The sequence below is a fragment of the Ambystoma mexicanum genome, chromosome 9 (genome assembly GCF_040938575.1).
Source record: "Ambystoma mexicanum isolate Mex_15411 chromosome 9, UKY_AmexF1_1, whole genome shotgun sequence".
NCBI classification, from domain to species: Eukaryota; Metazoa; Chordata; class Amphibia; order Caudata; family Ambystomatidae; genus Ambystoma; species Ambystoma mexicanum.
In genome coordinates, this window is record NC_090931.1 from 942,746,831 (window position 1) to 942,767,247 (window position 20,417).

Below are 20,417 nucleotides of genomic sequence, written 5' to 3' on the forward strand. Positions count from 1 at the left end.
GCCCCACATTTTTGTATATAGTTAGTAATTTGGTAGGTTTCATTGTAGGTTTCATTTATGTCGTTGGGCTCATGGACCCTGGATTTGCTATTTGTACATAGTTTTACAGTGGATTTTTCTCCTTCATCTTTATTTTTCTTCACCATGGAGCAATGGATATTATGCTTTTCTTTCCCTTTGGATTTGCTTTGTTGGACGGTGACTTTGGACACATTTTCATTTGGATTAATTTGGATTCTCATTTTTTTTATTTATCATTTTTTGGGACATGCTGCATTTTCATTATTATTGGCATTATTGTGTGTTTTTATTTCATTCCCTTCATTTTGACTTGATTACATTTTTGTTTCTTACTTCAATGTGTGGTCTTCTCTCATTGGTTTCATGCATGTCACAATGTGGGTTTTCTCAGTCATGTGTTGCCATTGTGTGGGTCGGACAGACTTGTACTCATGCGCATACTGCTTATTTGTGATCTATCATGTAATGGGGATTTCAATTTGGAGTGGATGTAAAGCTTGGTTGGGTGTTTGGACTGGGGTGCTGTGGGGTGGGATTTGTGTGGCCATAAGAGCCAGGGATCTGGAGTATGATAACGTGTTGGCTGGGGGACATGTGTCAAGGCCTGCTGGCAGGTGCCTGTCAATGATGGGGGTGTGGGGGTGCAGGGGGACATGTGTGGGACATGTGTGGGGGCCTGCTGGCAGGTGCCCCTGACTGCTGGCGGGTGGGGGTGCTGGGGGACATGTGTGGGGGCCTGCTGGCAGGTGCCTCTGACTGCTGAGGGGTGGAGGTGCTGGGGGACATGAGTGGGACATGAGTGGGGGCCTGCTGGCAGGTGCCCTGCACTGCTGGGGGGTGGGGGTGCTGGGGGACATGTGTGGGGCCTGCTGGCAGGTGCCCTGCACTGCTGTGCGGGTGGGGGTGCAAGGGAACACGAGTGGGACATGAGTGGGGGCCTGCTGACAGGTGCCCTGCACTGCTGGGGGGTGGGGGTGCAAGGGGACATGAGTGGGGGCCTGCTGGCAGGTGCCCCTGACTGCTGGGGTTGGGGGTCCTGGGGGACATGTGTGGGGGCCTGCTGGCAGGTGCCCCTGACTGCTGGGGGGTGGGGGTGCTGGGGGACATGAGTGGGACATGAGTGGGGGCCTGCTGGCAGGTGCCCCGCACTGCTGGGGGGTGGGGGTGCTGGGGGACATGTGTGGGGGCCTGCTGGCAGGTGCCCCTGACTGCTGGGGGGTGGGGGTGCAGGGGGACATGTGTGGGGGCCTGGTGGCAGGTGCCCCTGACTGCTGGGGGGTGGGGGTGCTGGGGAACATGTGTGGGGCCTGCTGGCAGGTGCCCCTGACTGCTGGGGGTGGTGTGCAGGGGGACATGTGTGAGGGCCTGATGGCAGGTGCCCCTGACTGCTGGGGGGTGGGGGTGCTGGGAGGCATGTGTGGGGGCCTGCTGCAGGTGCCCCTGACTGCTGGGGGGTGGGGGTGCAGGGGGACATGTGTGGGGGGCTGCTGGCAGGTGCCCCCGACTGCTGGGGGGTGGGGATGCTGGGGGACATGTGTGGGGGCCTGCTGGCAGGTGCCCCTGACTGCTGGGGGGTGGGGGTGCAGGGGGACATGTGTGGGGGCCTGCTGGCAGGTGCCCCTGACTGCTGGGGGGTGGGGGTGCTGGGAGGCATGTGTGGGGGCCTGCTGGCAGGTGCCCCTGACTGCTGGGGGGGTGGGGGGGCAGGGGGACATGTGTGGGGGCCTGTTGGCAGGTGCCCCCGACTGCTGGGGGGTGGGGGTGCAGGGGGACATGTGTGGGACATGTGTGGGGGCCTGCTGGCAGGTGCCCCTGACTGCTGGGGTGTGGGGGTGCTGGGGGACATGTGTGGGGGCCTGCTGGCAGGTGCCCTGCACTGCTGGGGGTGCTGGGAGACATGAGTTGGTGATCATATTGCAACGTGACATGTGGCTTGGCTGGGGGGCATGCCCATGGTGGATGTGCTGCCTGCGGGACATGATCAGGGGTGCAGGGTAGTCCCCTGTGGTGTGGGCTGTCTGCAGGGGCCGTGGAGGGGATAGAGGGGACACCTGGGTGGACCCACACTGCCAATTCACGTGTAGGACTCCCCGCGCACCCCGTAATACGCGTTCCCCGCTCTGACAGCAAAATCGTGTGTGAAACTTCATGCGCAGGCCTGTAATACACGTACCCTACTCCAATCGCGTGTGAAACTTCCCGCGCACCCCTGAAATACACGTACCCAGGCCAATCGCGAGTGAAACTTCCCACGCACCCCCGAAATACACTACCAAGCCCAATCGCGTGTGAAACTTCCTGCACACCCCCGAAATACATGTACCAGGCCAATCGCGTGTGAAACTTCCTGCGCACCCCTGAAATACACGTACCAAGCCCAATCGCATGTGAAACTTCCTGCGCACCCCCGAAATACACCTACCCAGGCCAATCGCGTGAGAAACTTCCCGCGCAACCCTGAAATACACGTACCAAGCCCAATCGCATGTGAAACTTCCCACGCACCCCTAAAATACACGTACCCAGGCCCAATCGCGTGTGAAACTTTCCACGCACCCCCGAAATACACGTACCCAGGCCAATCGCGTGTGAAACTTCCTGCGCACACCTGAAATACACGTACACAGGCCAATCGCGTGTGAAACTTCCTGCGCACCCCTGAAATACATGTACCCAGGCCATTCGCGTGTGAAACTTCCCACGACCCCTGAAATACACGTACCAAGCCCAATCACGTGTGAAACTTCCCACGCACACCTGAAATACACTACCAAGTCCAATCGCGTGTGAAACTTCCTGCACACCCCCGAAATACACGTACCAAGCCCAATTGCGTGTGAAACTTCCCGCACACCCCTGAAATACACGTACCCAGGCCCAATCGCGTGTGAAACTTCCCGCACACCCCAGAAATACACGTACAGAGGCCATTCACGTGTGAAACTTCCCACGCACCCCTGAAATACACGTACCCTGCTGAAATCGCGTGTGAAACTTCCCACAAACCCCAGTAATACACGTACTCCACTCGCACAGGCCCTTTCGCGTGTGAAACTTCACGCGCACCCCAGTAATACACGTTCCCCGCTTGGCGTTTGCTGTTTGGCAGCCCTGTAAACTGGTCCAGGGTTAGCGCAGCCCTTTGCGCTGAATTGGGAATTTTGATGGCTTTTCCTTGCGCGAGGGCGTTCTTGGGGCGTAACTGGTGCTGCTGCAGGGTTGCTGCGCCACTCTGCGCCACGGCTGGTTTTGGAGGCTAAAATCCATGAATACGCTGTGCGTGGAAATTGATTTTAGCGCACGCAGCTGGCGCAGACATTCGCACACGCACACTGTGCGCCAGCCGCGTGTGCCACTTTTGTGCGAAATTCTATGAATTACCCTGAAAGTGTTTACTGCTTTGTAAACTTCTTCCTGTAAACACCACTCATACACGATCATCACGAGTTGGGCGCTAACCCCGGCGGTATTACTGCCGGGGCTATTAGCCCTACCGCCAAACCCCTGGCGCTATTAGCACCAGATCACGGGGTTGGCGTTACGGTAAGTCCCTATTCCCCATTGGGCCCATTCGGGAATTTCCCATTCCCCCATTGGGCCCAATGGGGAATGTTCAGCGCTATTACCGCCAGCGGTATTACAACCGGCGGTAATAGCACCGAGATCTGCAAAATCGCAGCAGTTTTCCCCCCAGCTCAGAGCTGGGAGAAAATCCACCAAGCCCGTGATTTGGTGCGGTAATAGCATTACCGCCGCATTTAAGGGTTACCGCCTAACTCGTGATGAGGCCCATAATGTCCAAATAATACAACCAACCAATTAGTCTAATGGAGACTTAGCTCTAGTTTCTCTGCCCAACATGTTTCCTTCCAACAGACAGCCTTTAACTGGGGAACTTTGTCAGAGGCTGAAGATCATGCAACCAACTCAGGCTCCTAGTTGTGTGCTATGGTGATTAATCTTGCTGGCAACCTGCCGTTTACCAACCTCCTCAAGCTCTACGCTGCTGTGAGCCTTACAATCTATTTCCCCGCTTTGGGGGTTAGACCTATCCACTGCATCCAGATGGGCTGCACACTCTTCACCCTTCTGTTCTTTGCTTGAACCATGCCAGCCTTTTTATTGTATGGCTTGATTTTGTTGACCCTTTATCGTTTGGGCTTTGGATTTGTCAATAAAATGTATCTAAGAACATAAAATAATTCTCAGTCAGGGTCCCCATGAATTGGGGGTGCCATTAGGGGTGTGTTTAAGATATAGCAATTCCTCCAACATCTCTAGAGTGTTCGCCTGTGGAATCATCATGTATAATGAAACGATGTCCAGGCTTACAAGCAGATCTTGGATTGAGTCAAAGTACCGACCATCCACGTGTCTGATGATTGCTGTGGTATCTTGTACATAAGATTTGATTTGTCTAACCAGGGGTCTTCGATACACGTCTACAAACTTTGAAAATGGTTCAAGAACTGAGTTTATACCCGAAAATATTGGTCGCTCAGGCGGTTTCTCTAATCCTTACAAGAGCAAAATAAAAATGTGGAAAAGGTACATCGACGATGACCTGTTGATCTGGGCTGGAAACAACGAGGATGAGGTCAAAGACTTTGTTAATTGCCTAAACAACCAACAATAGTGCTTACAATTTACAATGACAGACGACAAGCTGCAGATCAATTATTTTGGACATAACGATTTTTGCTGAAGTAGAGAAGAAGACTCTTGCTGTGAAACAGTATTATAATAAAACTGATAAGAATTTTGTTGTGGCCTCTAATGACGACAGGACACCCGGAGTGACTGTAATTGCCTTTATTATATATATCAACAGGTGTGTTCAATGGCCTGGGCAGTGGCAGGTACTCACAGTGTCAGGCTGGGCCTCCCAGTTACTTCACTGGGGGCAAGGTGTGCAGTTGGACTGCACGCTGTAAACTTCCAGGGCTCCCATGCGGCCTCCTATGGCATTGGATTTATGCCCTGGAAGTTGTCTGTGTAGGCTCATGTGGGCCTCAAGTAACTGGGCTCCTTATCAGGAGCAGCGCTCTCCAGACTGACCTGTCTGGCGCTCTGCCAGCCTTCCTCGGTCGCGGCAACGTTATCCCCGTGGAGCGCGGGCTCGCGAGATCACATTGGGAGGAAATCTCGCGTGACCCTGCTCCCGCGATCATGTGATGTCCCCACAAATGTGTTATTAAAATTTGACAGCTTACATCCAAGACATACAACGGAGAATCTCCCCATTGGTCAATTTCTTCGATTAAGAAAAAACAGCACTGTGAAGTTTGACTACGAATCAGAGGCAAAAGCCCTTAAGAAAAATTAATGGGCAGAGGATATCCGAAACCCCTTTTTGAAAAAAATCTTGTAAACGAGCTAGATATAACAATAGAGGCCATCCTTGAATACAGGGGTCAAAAAGACAAGAATTGAGATAAAATGGTTTTCGTGAGCAGCTACTCCGTCCTTTCAAATGAAATATCAAAATTCATCAGGAAAAATGTAAAAATCTTAAAGAGGAAAAGTCACCTATGGGGCGCCCTTTGATGTCATTAAAAAGGAGCAGTAATGTAAAGACCAGGTGATGAGAAATTATATCTTCCTTAAACTGCACACGAACCTACCTTACCAGAGATGCGGGGGTGGATCCCTTGAGAGGACATGCTCCCTCTGGGAAGTGTAAATGTTGTGCCACCACTAAAAGATCTAAAAAGCTGGATATAGGTTTAAATACCATTTGGCAACAGATGGCCGTCACAAACTGTAATACTGAGATGGTCATGTACGCCATAGCCATAGCTCTCAACCTTTTTTGTCAGCAAGGCGGGTGAAAACACCCGATTTTCTTTTTGGCGGGTGAGAGGCCCATAGAAGCGAATGGACGTATGAGGGACTTGGCGGGTGATTCATCTGCTTTCAAGGCGGGTGACACCCGCCAAAAGCGGGTGAGTTGAGAGCTATGCCATAGCTCTCAACCATTTGTCTTGCAAAGGTGGGTGAAATCACCCGATTGTTTCTGGCGGGTGAGACGCCCATTGGAATGAATGGGCGTGCAGGAGGTCTGGCGGGTGAGTCAGCCCTTTGCAAGGCGGGTGACACCCGCCAAAAGAGGGTGAGTTGAGAGCTATGGTACGCTACTTGGTTTCTGTGTCCTCTTTTGTATAGTGGAAAAACTATAAGAGAAGTCAAAATATGTATCATCGAACACAAGAGTTGTATTCAGAACAAGATAATCGAAGCACTGCTGGTTAAACATTTTCACAGCTAAAGTACATGGATGTGAAGATCTAAAATGGACAGTTTTACATAAACTATTTAGAAATAAAGACAACAATGCAGACAAAGGCAGGTTGCTTAGGAAAGAACACGAGTTGATATTCTTGACCAAATGTGACCAGAAAGGGCTCAACAAGAACATGGAACAGCATAGGATCAAAAGGTGAAAAATATACCCACGAGTCTACCTGCATGGTGAGTTTGGTAAACAATATATGGGAACATATATGTCATTGAGCAGTGGTAACGGCTGCATCACTAGTTGGCTCCAAGAGTGGTCCATGTGCCACCAGACAATAGTGGCAGAACCACACAAAGCCGGTGTATGGGTTAACAGTAACATCAGATATCGATTCTGTGTAATGTCAGTTAACACATTTACAGAAGTGTTGCCAGTTTGAACATGTAGAATGTCTATCCATTTTAATGGGGAAACCATTTTTTTTTTCTGACCACATAATATAAGATTCTCATAGGTAGTATTAGCAATGGGGTCGCAGGGCTCGATTCAAGAGCTTGCTTCCCTTTCCAAGATGGTGCCCATGTTAGTACATTGACAGAAAGCAGTACTAACATTGGCGTGCGTGGCGATGCAATTTTTGTTCAAATGTGACACTTGCGCGGGAAAAAGAAAATACAGTAATCCTGCAGCGAGTCGCTGAACGGGTGTCGCATCGGTCTCTGACGGGAACTAGACACGGTCGGAGGGGAGCGCGAGGAGAGGAGTTGAGCGTGACTGTGGGAGGGGAGCGCGAGGAGAGGAGTTGAGCGCGATGGAAGAGTGATTCGTCACGTTTGACTGGGTAGCAAGCGCTGCACGACTGAGCGCTTCAGTAGGCTAGGTCGGGGACACACGCTGGGGCTGCAGTGGCGGTCGCTCGTGGAGGAGTTGGGGGCGTTGCTATAGTCCATTCCTCGGATGGGAAATAGACACTGGAGGTTTTCAATGGAGCCAGAGCGTGATTGAGCGGAACGAGACTTGGAACTCACGGTTAGATACGAGAGTCGGCTGGGACACTTTGGAGGGACGCTAGCAGAGGCCCGTTCCTCTATTAGGAACTAGGGACGGAGGCTCTGTTGCAGAGGAGAGGAGACTTTCAGAGAAGGCGGACCCAGGCAGGGCGGAGCGGTGATCGGGTGGAGGGTGCTGGGTTCGAGGAGGAGGAGCGGTCTCTGGAGTCGGATGCAAGGAGTGAGAGTGCTCAGAGGAGGCGGTAAGAATGGGTAAGGGGAAAGGGAAGGTTGGAAAGAAAGGGGGGGTGGAGGAGGAGGAGTCAAAAAGGGGGAAGGCGTCTTCTGTGAAATTTACACCTGTGGAGGGTGGCAAGGGGAGAAATGAGGGACGGCATCGCAGCAGATCCCCTCAGAGGGATGATGAAGGGGGGCTGGTCCGGGACATCTCAGGGTCGGGGCTCCAGAAAAATGCGTTTTGGAGGGGCTGGAAGCCTCAGTGAGCAGTATGTCTGAAGAGAAGATGCAGTCTGATAGAGTGTGGAAGGTAGTGTTAAAACCTGAAAATCGTGACAAGACGTTTTTGGGGGTGAATCCAACGGAGATTGCTAGATGGTTGAAGGCAGCAGTGGGAGATGTTTCCCAGATACAAGTGGTGGCTGGGGGTCGATTGTTGGTGGAGGGGTCGGATGCTGTTAGCAAAGCAAAGATTCTGGAGATGCATTGTCTAGGTAGGCATGCGGTAAGAGTGTTTGATCAAAGTGGAGTGTCTTGTAAGGGAGTGCTGTATGGAGTGCCAGTGGTTATGAGTATGTCTGAGGTGGAGGAGCAACTATCGGGAGTGGAGGTGGTGGAGGCGTGGAGGTTGGGGAGGAGGGATGCACATGGGAATGTGGTGTCTACAACTGTGGCAGTGAGATTTGAGAGAACAGAGTGTCCGGAGGTGGTGGTGATGGCTTATCAGAGGTATCGTGTGAAAGCATATGTGGCAATGCCATTAAGGTGTTATAAATGTCAACGATTTGGACATGTTGCGAGAGCATGCAGGAATGAGAGACATTGTGGGAGGTGTGGTGGAGAGCATGATATAAAGGAATGTAAGGTGGGGACTCCGGAGAAATGTGTGAATTGTGGGGGGGAGCATTCTTCCGCGTTTAGGGGATGTGATAGTTACAGGGTGGCGAGAGAAGTGGTACAGGTGAGGGCGGCGGAAGGTCTGTCTTATGCGCAGGCTGTTGCAAAGGTGAAACCGGTACGGGTAGTGAGTGAGGTGAGTGAGAAAAAGTCGGTGGTGGATGAGGTTGTGGGAAGAAAGAAAGTGCTGGGTGAAGTGAAAGGTGTAGAAATGGTGGTTGTTCCAAAAACTGAATTTTTGTGTTTTATAGTGAATGTGCTGGATCTGGTTCAGGGGAATGCGTCTATCAGTTCATCAGATCTTACGAAAGGAGTAGTGGAAGCTGGGAGAAGGTTTTTGAATGTTCTAGATGTATCAGAAGAAGATGTGTTTAAGAAGGTTGCTAAAGTGCGGAGGCTGAGTGGGGTGCCGGCATGAGGATTTTGCAGTGGAATGCGAGGAGTTTGTTGAGGAATGGACAGGAGTTGAAAGCCGTGTTGTGTGAGGAGTTGAATGTTGATGTGGTTTGTATTCAGGAGACGTGGTTGAGGAGTGATTTGAGATTTGTGATACCAGGTTTTGAGTTGTTTCGTAAGGATAGGTTGGAGGGGAGAGCGGGGGGTGTGGCTGTAGCAGTTCGAAAGGGGTTGATTGCAAGGGAGATTGTGGTGGATGGAGCAGTAGAGGCGATTGGGGTAGGGATTCGGGTAGGAAGATCGGAAGTATTGGTACTGGATTATTATAATCCGTGTGAGGTAGTGGAAGTGGGTGTGTTGACTGGAGTGATAAGAGGACATGTGGGACCGTGTGTTTTGTGTGGCGATTTTAACAGTGCCAACCCGTTGTGGGGTAGTGATAGGACAGATATGAATGGAGAATTGTTGGAAGACATGGCGGATGAATTGAGTCTGGTATTGCTGAATGATGGGTCGGGTACGAGGTTGGATGTGAGGACTGGGAAGCTGTTGTGCTTGGATCTGACCTGGGTGACTGCTGCAATTGCAGGAGAATGTGATTTGAAGGTGCGTGAGGATGGAGACATGGGGGGTGATCATTCTGCTATTTTGGTAACTGTGAGGGGTGAGGTAGGGATCAGGTCACGTATGAATGGGAGTCGGTTGAATTTTAAGAAGGCTGATTGGGAGGTGTACAAAGGAGTGTGTCGGGATTTGATTGGTCCAAGGGGAAGGGAGGGGGGATTGGATGAATGGAATGAGCATCTGGTGCAGGGAATGAAAGCAGCGTATGTGGCAGCAATTCCGGAGGTTGAGAAGGGGAAGGGTGGGAAGATCGAGGTTCCTTGGTGGTCAGTGGAATGCTCAAGAGCAGTGGCGGCACGAAAGAAGGCTAGAGCAAGAGCGGTGAGAACGGGAATGTTAGTGGATTTGATGGCATATAAGAAGGCTAAGGCAGTGGTGCAGAGGGTGATTAGGGAAAGAAAGAGAGGATATTGGAGAGACTATTGTGGGTCTCTGGGGAGTGATTCTGGTGTGAGTGAGGTTTGGAAATAGTTCAAGCGGATGTCCGGATTAATGAGGTCGCAGGGTGGTATGTCTGTGTTGTTGAAAGGAGAAGAGGTGATTAGTGAGGATGGGGATAAGGCGAATTTGTTGGGGGAATACTTTGCGGGGGTTCACAGTTCAAGGAACTTCCCAGAAGAGGTGAGGATACGAATGGGTGCGGTAGAGGAGGAAACGCGACAGGTGGTGGCGAATGTTGGGCCTTGGGAGGAGCAATATGAGGTTTCATTTTCGATGGTAGAGTTGAATGGAGCGATTCGAAAGGGGAAGTGGTCTAGCCCTGGGGTGGATGGAATTATGTATGTATTTTTGGAGAAGTTGCCTGAGGAATGTAAGTTGGAGGTATTAGCGTTGTTCAATGAGATCTGGAAGAATGGAGTTTTGCCGAAGATGTGGAAAAGAGCGATTGTAGTGGCGATTTTGAAGGGTGGCAAGGTTCCTACAGAGTGTAAGTCATATAGACCGATCGCGTTGACTGTTGTGTTGTGTAAGATTATGGAACGGATGGTGGTTGAGCGATTGGGGTTTTATTTGGAGTCGAATGGATGTTTGAGTGACTTTCAGAGTGGGTTCAGGAGGAATCGGTCGGTGGCTGACCCATTAGTAAGATTAGTGACTGGGGTGGAGGAGGCATTATGTGATGGAGAGTTGGTGGGAGCGTTCTTTTTGGATTTGGAGAAGGCGTATGATATGGTGTGGAAGGGAGAGTTGTTAGTGAGACTGTTGGAGATGGGTGTGAAGGGAAGAATGTTTCGGTGGATCAAGGCATTTTTGGCAGATAGGACATTTCAGGTGAGAGTGAGGGGGGTGCTGTCTGAAGTTTGGAAGATGGAGAATGGGACACCACAGGGGAGTGTGATTAGTGCGACGTTGTTTAATGCGATGGTGGATGGGTTGATTCGAGCTTTGGCAGGAATTGGGTGTCAGGTTGATTTCTTCGCGGATGATGGTGTGGTCTGGGTAAGAGGGCGGTGTTTGTTGTTGGTACAGAGACGGTTGCAAGCTGCGATTGTACGCATGGAGGAGTGGTGTGGGAAATGGGGTTTCTCGGTGTCTGTGGATAAGAGTGTGAGTATGGTGTTCTCAAGGAAAAGAGTGCAGCAGGAGTTGAATTTGTTTTTGAAAGGTGTGAGGGTGAAGAGCGTGGAAGAGTTTCGGTACTTGGGGGTGATTCTGGATAGAAAGTTGAATTGGAATGTGCAAGTGGATGGTGTGGTGGATAAGTGTAAACGCAGGCTGAATTTGTTGAGGGCGGTGACTGGGAAAGAATGGGGTGCGCAACAGAAGTGTTTACAAATGTTGTATAAGGGGTTGATTTTGAGTGTGATGGATTTTGGGTGTCAGGTGTCAGTGGGTTATACGTCAAGTCAGAAGTTGCGGTTAGATAGAGTACAGGCGAGGGCATTGAGAGTGTGTTCGGGTGTGATGAGGTCCTCCCCAGTGAATGCAGTTCAGGTGCTTGTGGGAGAGATGCCATTGGGGTTGAGGAGGGATGCGTTAAATATGAGATGGTGGGTGAAGTGTAGTGCGAAGAGTGTGGCTCATCCGGTGCGTGAATGTTTGAAGTATAACTGGAGGTTTGACTATTACAGGGATCGGTGGAGGAGGAAGGGGGCACTTTTGGGTTTCACATGTGGGAGAAGGGAGTGCAGTGGGGTGTGGGTGATTTGATGATTGTGACAGATATGGATTTGGAGAGAAGGCCGAGGTGGATGATGAGATCTCCAAAGGTGTGTTTGGAGTAGGCAAATGTGGTATCGAAGAAGAGAGGTATGCGGGGAGAGATCAAAGCTTTGGGTCAGGAGTATGTGGCAGGAAAGGAAGGATACAAGGTGTTTACGGATGGTTCAAAGGATCCTATGTCTGGGAGAGTGGGAATGGCGTATTATATAGAAAACATTGGGGAGTATAAAATAGGACAACTGACGAATGATGTGTCTATTTGTACGGCTGAGTTGGTGGCGATTGCATTGGTGATTGACAGGGTGTATGAGTTGAGGTATGAGAAAGTGGTGGTGTTCTCAGATTCATTGAGTGGGTTACAGGCAATTGTGGCAGGGGATGGTGATAGGAAGGATGTGATTTTGGACATTAGGATGAAGATTGATCGGTGTGTGCGTGGGGGTATGGATTTAGAGTTGGCGTGGGTTCCCAGCCACAGTGGCATTTTGGGAAATGAGTTGGTGGATCTGGCGGCGGGTGAGGGTATGAGGAGGGGAGCGATTGATATGAGGTTACCTTTGAGTATGAATGAGGTGAAGGCTGTGATGTTGAGACGGGTCCTGGATGAATGGCAGGAGAGGTGGGTGAATGGGGTGAAGGGCAGGTGGATGTTCGGTGTTCGTGGGAAAGTATTGGTGAAGGTGGATGCAGGGAGTTTAGAATGGAGGAGGGGGGAGGAGGTGATGCTGAATCGGTTGAGGATAGGTCATGTGGGGCTGAACGACTGTCTATTTCGAATAGGGAAGCGTGAATCAAGAGACTGTGCGGTGTGTGGGGTACCTGAAACGGTGGGACATTTTTTGATTAGGTGTGAAAGACATGTTACGGAGAGAGAATTGATGAGGGTTCGGTTGAATGCGTTGGGAGTGGCTGAGCTGAGTGAAAGGATTATACTGGGAGGTGATGGGGAGAGAGGCAGGAGGAGGAGTAGTGTGATGTTGGATTTTGTGAGACAGACGGGGAGGTGGGAGGAGTTGTGAGCTTAAATGGAGCCAAATAATAATTAGTGGGTGCGGTGCACATCATCCTATAGGATGGGGAAGCGCCTGCGTGGGTCCGCCCACGCTTCCGATAATTAAGAAGAAGAAGAAGAAGAAGAGTCGCTGAACGCAGAACTGCCCCTATGGTATCCCGTGATTGTTATAATTACATCTCTCCATATGGCTGTCTGGGAATGTAAAATATCTTAATGAATCGAGTGTAATAGGGACCCTATACACAGTTTTTTGCAGGGCCTGCGGGTAATCACGATAAGAGCACCTCCTTTTACTAGAGTGTGAAGAGGTCCACCAGAAAAGCTGCTTTTGTAAAATGATTAAAGTAAGTGATGTTGCAAACTGTTTAAAAGACAATTTGTGAAGCAAGATGAGCAGTACAATATGTGGTAATGTGCCAATACTGCGATATTTCAGTTTACTAATGGAAGAGTTTACCTCTAATCAGGGGTCAAGTCCTAAAAATGAAAGTGGGGGGACTCATCAACTAACGTGATGGGACGTTGCCAGAAATTAGCATATCAAGGTGAAATAGGCAAATTTCATTAAATTGGCTTTGCATAATCACCCAAATTGCACAGGACGAATGGCATTTGCATTTCATGAAATCAGCACACACACAAAACCAAGAGAGGATATTTTCTTCTAATAATGTTTTTGAAAACGTTAAAAGGTGTGCATGTTTTAAATCCAAGAACCAATGCAAATGGTTTCCCTGGAACTTGCGGTCCTGAAATGAGACTTTTGCCTTTAGTTCATTATTATTCACCAGGTTATATAGTACAGCGGCATGTGTCTGGCATGCAAACTTGACGACTGCGTTCGATCCCTACGGTTGGCTTTCATTCATAACTTCAAGAGGATATTCCATGTTTCTCATTTTAGCTGTGGGGGGGGACTGAGTCCACCCTCTGAAAGATGTGGGTGGACTCCGTCCTCCCGCATGTACCCTCCACTTGAGCCCTGCCTCTAATGGCCTCTATAGTTACATGTTTTTTCAGTAAGATGAAAACAAACACAAGAGTTGCGCATGAGTTAATGAGGACGAACCATGAGTGTAAGTAACCAGGTCATGTATGAGAGGAAGGACATATGATAAATCAGTTACAATAACTAAGTCCATTTTTGCTGGTTTGTAATCACAGGGAGGACAGGTCAGCTACAATCAATTGGCTGGGTAACTCTCTCCATCGTGTAAGCCCGAACGATAAGGAGCCAACAAAGTGAAGCCGTACAATAAAAAAGGCTGGCATGGCTCAAATAAATAACAGATGAGTGTTCAACTCATCTGTGTGCAGTGGACAGGTCTACCCCACAAAGCGGGGATATATATTGTAAGGCTCCCAGCACAGAGCTTGAGGAGGTTGGTAAGCGACAGGTTGCCAGCAAGATCAATCACCATAGCACACAGCTAGGAGCCTGAGTTGGTTGAATGATCTTCAACCCCATACAAAGTTCCCCAGCTAAAGGCGTCTCTTGGAACAAAACATGTTGGGCAGAGAAAATAGAGCAACATCTCCATTAGACTAAAGGGTAGGTTGCATTAGTTGCACATTATTAGTGGTGTTGTTTACAGGAAGTAGTTTACAAAGCACTTAAATGCTTTATCTTTGCACGTTTGCACTTCATGGTATTTTACTGTAACGTTTTTATGTGACGCTGGAAAACTACTGTGGAGGAAAAACAGGCAAGATATGCACTCAGAAATTCGAAAGAAATATGTCTTACAGTGGAAAAAGGTGCACAAGGGAATTAGCCAGTCTCTTAGGCCCCAAAAGGGGAACCGGGGAGACAGGGTCAGTTCAAAGTCCCTTAATCCAATGTTCGGTAGTTCAACAATGTTAAACTAGGCTTTGACCTGTACTGTGGTGTGGGTCGAACCAGTCTTGGGTGTGGCAGGTCGTGCTGGGTCAAGCAGCAAATTTGCTTCTAGTAGGTTTGAGGGAGGAGCTTGGTGTGCTTGAGTGTGGCATTTGGGTCACCAGAGTTGAGTCAAGGGTCCGCTTGAGATGTTGGTAACCACTGGTTCAGGTTGGTGATGATGCAATGCTTTAGCGATTGAGGTTCATCGGTTTGATGCATTGACAATGTTGATCCGATACAGAGTTGGTCAGCTGCAGCAAGCAAGTTGTTTGAGCGAAAGGGTGGCGAGCTGGTTCAGTTGATGTAAAGCAGCAGTTGGTCAAAGGTTTGATGAAGTGACAAAAGCAGCAAGTGTGGCTCCCTGCAGTTCGAGTGTGATGAACTAGAACATGGATCCTGGCTGATCTGTCCCTCCATTTGCTGTGAAACCCACTGCAGGGACTCTTAGACAGGGCGAGTCCTTTCAGGGTCTGCTCTCCCAGTTTAGGGACGTTTGGTGCAGAGTGGCAGGTCCTGTCCCTGGTCCCTCGCAAGACTCACCCCTAATGTTCCCTCGAGGTGGGTGGGGAGCAGTGCCACCTCAAAGGCTGAGGGACTTGGAACGATTAACTCTCCCAGAAAGAGGTCCAATTGAATTCTTTCTGAAGTCTTGGGTGGTCCAAAAGTGAATCAAAAAAGGAGTGGGAGCACCTCTATTATATTCAAAGGTCTGTGTGTAAATGGGAAAAGCAAGCCTGCTCTAACAGATCCAATACCTGTCCTTGTGACAAGTGCTTTTTGTCTTCTTGCATCATACCCAAAGTGCTTTATGCTAAGGAAAGTGAATGAGACAGCAAGGAAGAAGAGGTACAGAGAGACAGAAGATGGTGGAACCCTTCTCCACATCTCCTGCTATCCTTCTGCCTACACTAACCGTGCTCCTTCCCAGACCCATAGCATCAAAGACCCTTTGGTAGGCAACACCCTAGACATTTTGTGTAAAGTGTGGCCTTTGATTCCTGTTTCCCAGGACAGCTCCTGCTGAGGGGCAGGCTTGCTGGAGCGAGGTGCTACCCAATCTCATAAAGGATCAAAATAAGGCAGCCCCCATTGGCTCTGGTTCTGCTGGATGCAGCAGAGACAGCCATTCTGGGGCAAATACACACCGCTGCTCCATGGCTGGCCTGGCTCACAGTACTGACACATAATTAGTATAATTACGCAATCACATTATATATTATACTTATATGAAATACCAGCGAACATACCCCAAACTCAGGCATGGCTTATGTTTAAAGATTTATAATTGCTGCCAGTCTGGTGATTTTCATAATGATCTACTTTGGGAACAGAGGTGCATATTTTAAATGCAGCTCCTGCACTGAAATTAGTTGGCTTTCACTGCAGCTGCCAAGAGGGCACATGTGACCTCTGAACCTGCTCTCTGTCATTGGAGAGCAGGTGCTGCAGATCAGGATACTGATGCATCAGGGCACAGGGGTACACTATGCTTGTGGCATGGAGTTTGCTGAAAGAGGGTTCTGGTTAGCACGCTACCCTTTCTGAGATAGAATTACCCTCATCATGTTATTATTAATAAAAAACAAAAAAGTCAGGGCTTCTACACCCCTGCCAGATCGTAATCCGTCACACTGTTCTGCCGCATTGCAGGCAACCAAATATGTGTAGTAATTCCTGGTTCTAATATCACCAGAGGCATTAGTGCGGCAGGAATTACCTACAAGAACTGACAGTGATTCCCACAAGACTAATTTCACTGGCAGAATTAGCACAGGAAAATAACATTTATATTCCACCACATTATGAGGTGAAATGCTTTCAAAATACTAACAAAAATGGGATGTAATTTCAGCAAAAACTCAGTGCAGTTACCTTCATCTTAAGGTGCAGGTAAATGCATTCAGATAAATGAACCTATAGGTGCGCCCAATAGTTCCTAAATACCACCAGAGGCATTAGTGCGGCAGGAATTACCTACAAGAACTGACAGTGATTCCCACAAGACTAATTTCACTGGCAGAATTAGCACAGGAAAATAACATTTATATTCCACCACATTATGAGGTGAAATGCTTTCAAAATACTAACAAAAATGGGATGTAATTTCAGCAAAAACTCAGTGCAGTTACCTTCATCTTAAGGTGCAGGTAAATGCATTCAGATAAATGAACCTATAGGTGCGCCCAATAGTTCCTAAATACCACAGTTCTAAACCCCATGCCGACACTAAAAGTAGCAAACATTGAGCTCCAGAAGGCTCATGCTAATAATTGAGCATCAGAGGCATGCACAGCAGCAGCATTCCATCATAGAATCTGCACAAAGGGAGACGGAATGCTGTGTAAACACAGCACCCATTCCCTCGGTCAGGCCATCACCATAGGCACTGTGGCAGGTCAGAAGAAGGACACAGACTCTTGCTAGACATTTCTTAATGTGTATTTATTAAAGAAAAAAGGTTAACACCTATCTTTCTCTACTTCTATGGGATATTCCCTGCCTAACAAACGAACTAAGATGATTGTCAGTGTATGTCTTAATAGAAACTGTCCACTGTCCCAAACTAATCCTAACTGGCCCTACCACTATTTTAACAACCACGGACAGGAGAATGACTCCCTTCTCCTGGGTTCTTGCTCCTCGCAAAGTTATATTCAATGACTAATCTTCAAATAGTTCTTTGTGACTTCTTTAATTAGCTCACACAGTTTTTTTAGCACTTCGTTACTCTTTTTGTACTTAGCAACATGTGGCTTCCTTGGTCCAGTACTGAAATATTTTCTCTTGTCAATGGGCCTCATTACACGGATGGCGGTGAACCATGGCGCTGCCGGTAAAATACCGGCACAGCCTTGGTGGAAAAGGGAATTACCGCCCTATTCCAAGGTTGGCGGGGCGGTAATTCCCCCTTCCACCATTGCCCTTCCCCATTCCCATTTTTGCCCCATAGGGCTCTATGGGAATGGGGAAGCTCCCTGGTCCCTTTGCGGGTTGGTTTTTAACGCCTGCAAAAAGCAGACGTTAAATTCCCCAACCCGCAAAGGGACCTCGTAGTAAGGCGGTAAGGATTTACCGGTACCGGTAAAATACCGGTACCGGTAAACCCTTACCGCCATGCGTGTAATGAGGCCCAGTATCTTTTATTTGTTGGTTACTTTATTCTTTAATTCTATTTCCAATTGTATTATTCCCTTTTCCTGGGCTAGGGTTATCCAACCTTTCTGTGATTCTCTTTTGTGGTTTCTTCCTCTTTTATTAGATTCATGGTTTCTGGCCTCTCTTGGGTGTAAATCCTTTAAGACATATGTTTCTTTATCCTTACGCTCAGGACTTTCTCACATGTTCCTTCCCTTGAATGGCAATGCTTTCCTTACTTTGACTGTAACGAGTATGATTACTCCCATAATGATTGTCCTCCAATTCTTTGTCTCTTTGGATTATGCTATCAATGTCTTTACTGAGCCGAGTAGGATACTTTCATAAAAACTCTGCTTTACTTCTCTTGTCCTCACTATAGTATTCTCGTTATCTCGACTGTGACAAGTATGAGTACTCTGAAAATGATCTTTTTCTCTTCATATTCTCAAGGCTATTTCCTAGTTTTCTTGACTTGGATGAATTTGAATAGTCTTATAATGATTCTCATTCACTTCTCTCACTGGTATATTCTCATTATATTGACTGGGACGAATAGAAATGTTCACATGATTTCCATTCACTTCTCTTCTTCTCACTGGTATATTCTCATTAATTGACTGGGATGAATATGAATGTTCATCTCCTCCCCGGGTCTCTTGTTTACCCCGTTACCTGATTCTCTCAGGGATAACGTCACCAGGTTTCCGATTAGTTCGGCTTGGCTTTTCTCTTTCGCTCGCCCAAGCCCTTTTCCTCTTCCAACCTCTCATTTTTCATAGCTTCCATTCAGATGGCTTTTAAGTATCCCTGTAACTGGTTTGTTATGTGGTCTCAGCCGCTTAGCGACCTCAGTGTGATTGCTAGGACCATCTCTAGTTTGACAACTGGATTGAAATTCGTTGGCTTCTCAGATTTCCCTGTCTCCTCCCCTTGCAGAGGTGACATAGTGGTGGACCTTCCCCGGCGTACCTTTGTCTCCCTTGCTCACTCTCTCGTCCTTCTGAAGCTCTTTGGCTTCGTTATTCATCATCTTTATCTCAGTCCAATACAATTATCCCTTTAAAGGGATGGTCACAGTTTGTGTTTCACAATAACACATATTAACCAGGTTACTCACCGTAGTGACCACCTTACTCCTAGTCCATATTCCCCTTTCCTCGATACTTATGGGACATTCCTCCGTCCTGTGGGACTGGACCGGAGCGCTTTGTAAAAGCATCCAAAACATTTTCAAAAATCTTTAAGTCCTTCCTATCTTTCTACACGGGGCCCGGCACACGGCCATAACCCCGCCCTGCTCGGCTCCGCCCCGCGCATCGCCCATCAGTCCTTTTCTATCGCCAGGTCAGAGACCTTTTAGCAATAACAGAGGAACCTTATTAGAGGGGACGGCAGGCAGGCGTATGGTGGAAAGGGGACTATGGACTAGGAGTAAGGAGGTCACTACGGTGAGTAACCTGGTTATTCTCCTACGTACCGTCCCCTTTCCTCCATACTTATGGGAGATTCCCAAGCACTCCTTACAGGAACTATGGGTGGATGGAACAAACCCCTTACTGAAACAGGTTCTTCAGCACAGCCTGAACCAAACTGAGCATCAGATCTTGAGCTCAGGTCTAGACAATAATGCTTACAAAAAGCCGATGGGGAGGCCCAAGTAGCCGCCTTTGCGATGGTCTCCCAGGGGACATATTTTTGAAAGGCAACTGCGGCTGCCTTGCCCCGCACCAGGTGTGCATGAATACCTTTAGGAGCCCTCAGCCCTTGGACGGTGTAAGACTCCCTTATGCAGGCAGCGATCCATCAGGAGATAGTCGCCTTAGAGGCCTGCTTACCTTGTGGATTACCAAAGGTCACAAACAGTTGAGAAGAGCTCCTAAATTCGGATGTTCTGTCCAGATAGAACTTAAGAGCCCTTCTAACATCCAGGCAATGCAGATCCCTTTCCGCCTCTGAAGCGGGGTTCGAAAAAAGACCGGCAGGGAGTTCGACTGGTTCAGATGGAAATCAGAGACCAACGTTGGCAGGAAAGTAGGATTTGTCCGTAGGACTACCTTATACTTGTGAAAAACCTAGAAGGGATGTTCCACCGACAAAGCCTGGAGCTCACTCACGTGCCTTGCTGAAGTGACAGCAACCAAAAAGGACACCTTCCATGACAGGTGCTTGAGGTCCACAGTGGTCATTGGTTCGAAAGGTTTATGGCACAATGCTGTCAGGACCACATTTAGATCCCCCGCCGGGTGCGGACTACAAATCGGAGGATAAAGGCGCGTCAAGCCTGCAAAATGTCTCTTAACCACTGGATTAGACAGAGAGTAAGAGCATTGGTCCGTAGATAGGTAGGCGGAAACCGCCGAAAAATAAGTTCTACATGACAGAACGTGCACACCCGACTCTGCTAAGTGGGATACAAAGCACACTACCGTGTCAATTGTAGCCCCCCTTGGGTCCAGCTGCTTGTTTAAACACCAATGACAGAACCTGAGCCATTTGCTTCTGTACTGGGACCTAGTCGAGGGTTTTCTGGATGCCTGAATAATGCGCATCTTATCTACAGACAGGCTAAGATGTTCTAAAGACCTGAACTCAGGCACCATGCCGCCAAGCTGCGTGATTGTGGGGAGGGGTGCCACAGTTGTTGTTCCCCCTGGTGAAGAAGATCAGGGGTCACCGGTAACCTGATCGGCAGATACACCGACAGGTATTGAAGTTCTGAGAACCAAAACCTGGCCAGCCACCACGGGGCTATGAGTAGAAGAGAACAGTTCACTGAGTTCTTCAATTTGCAAATTGTCCGATGAACTAGAGGCAGAG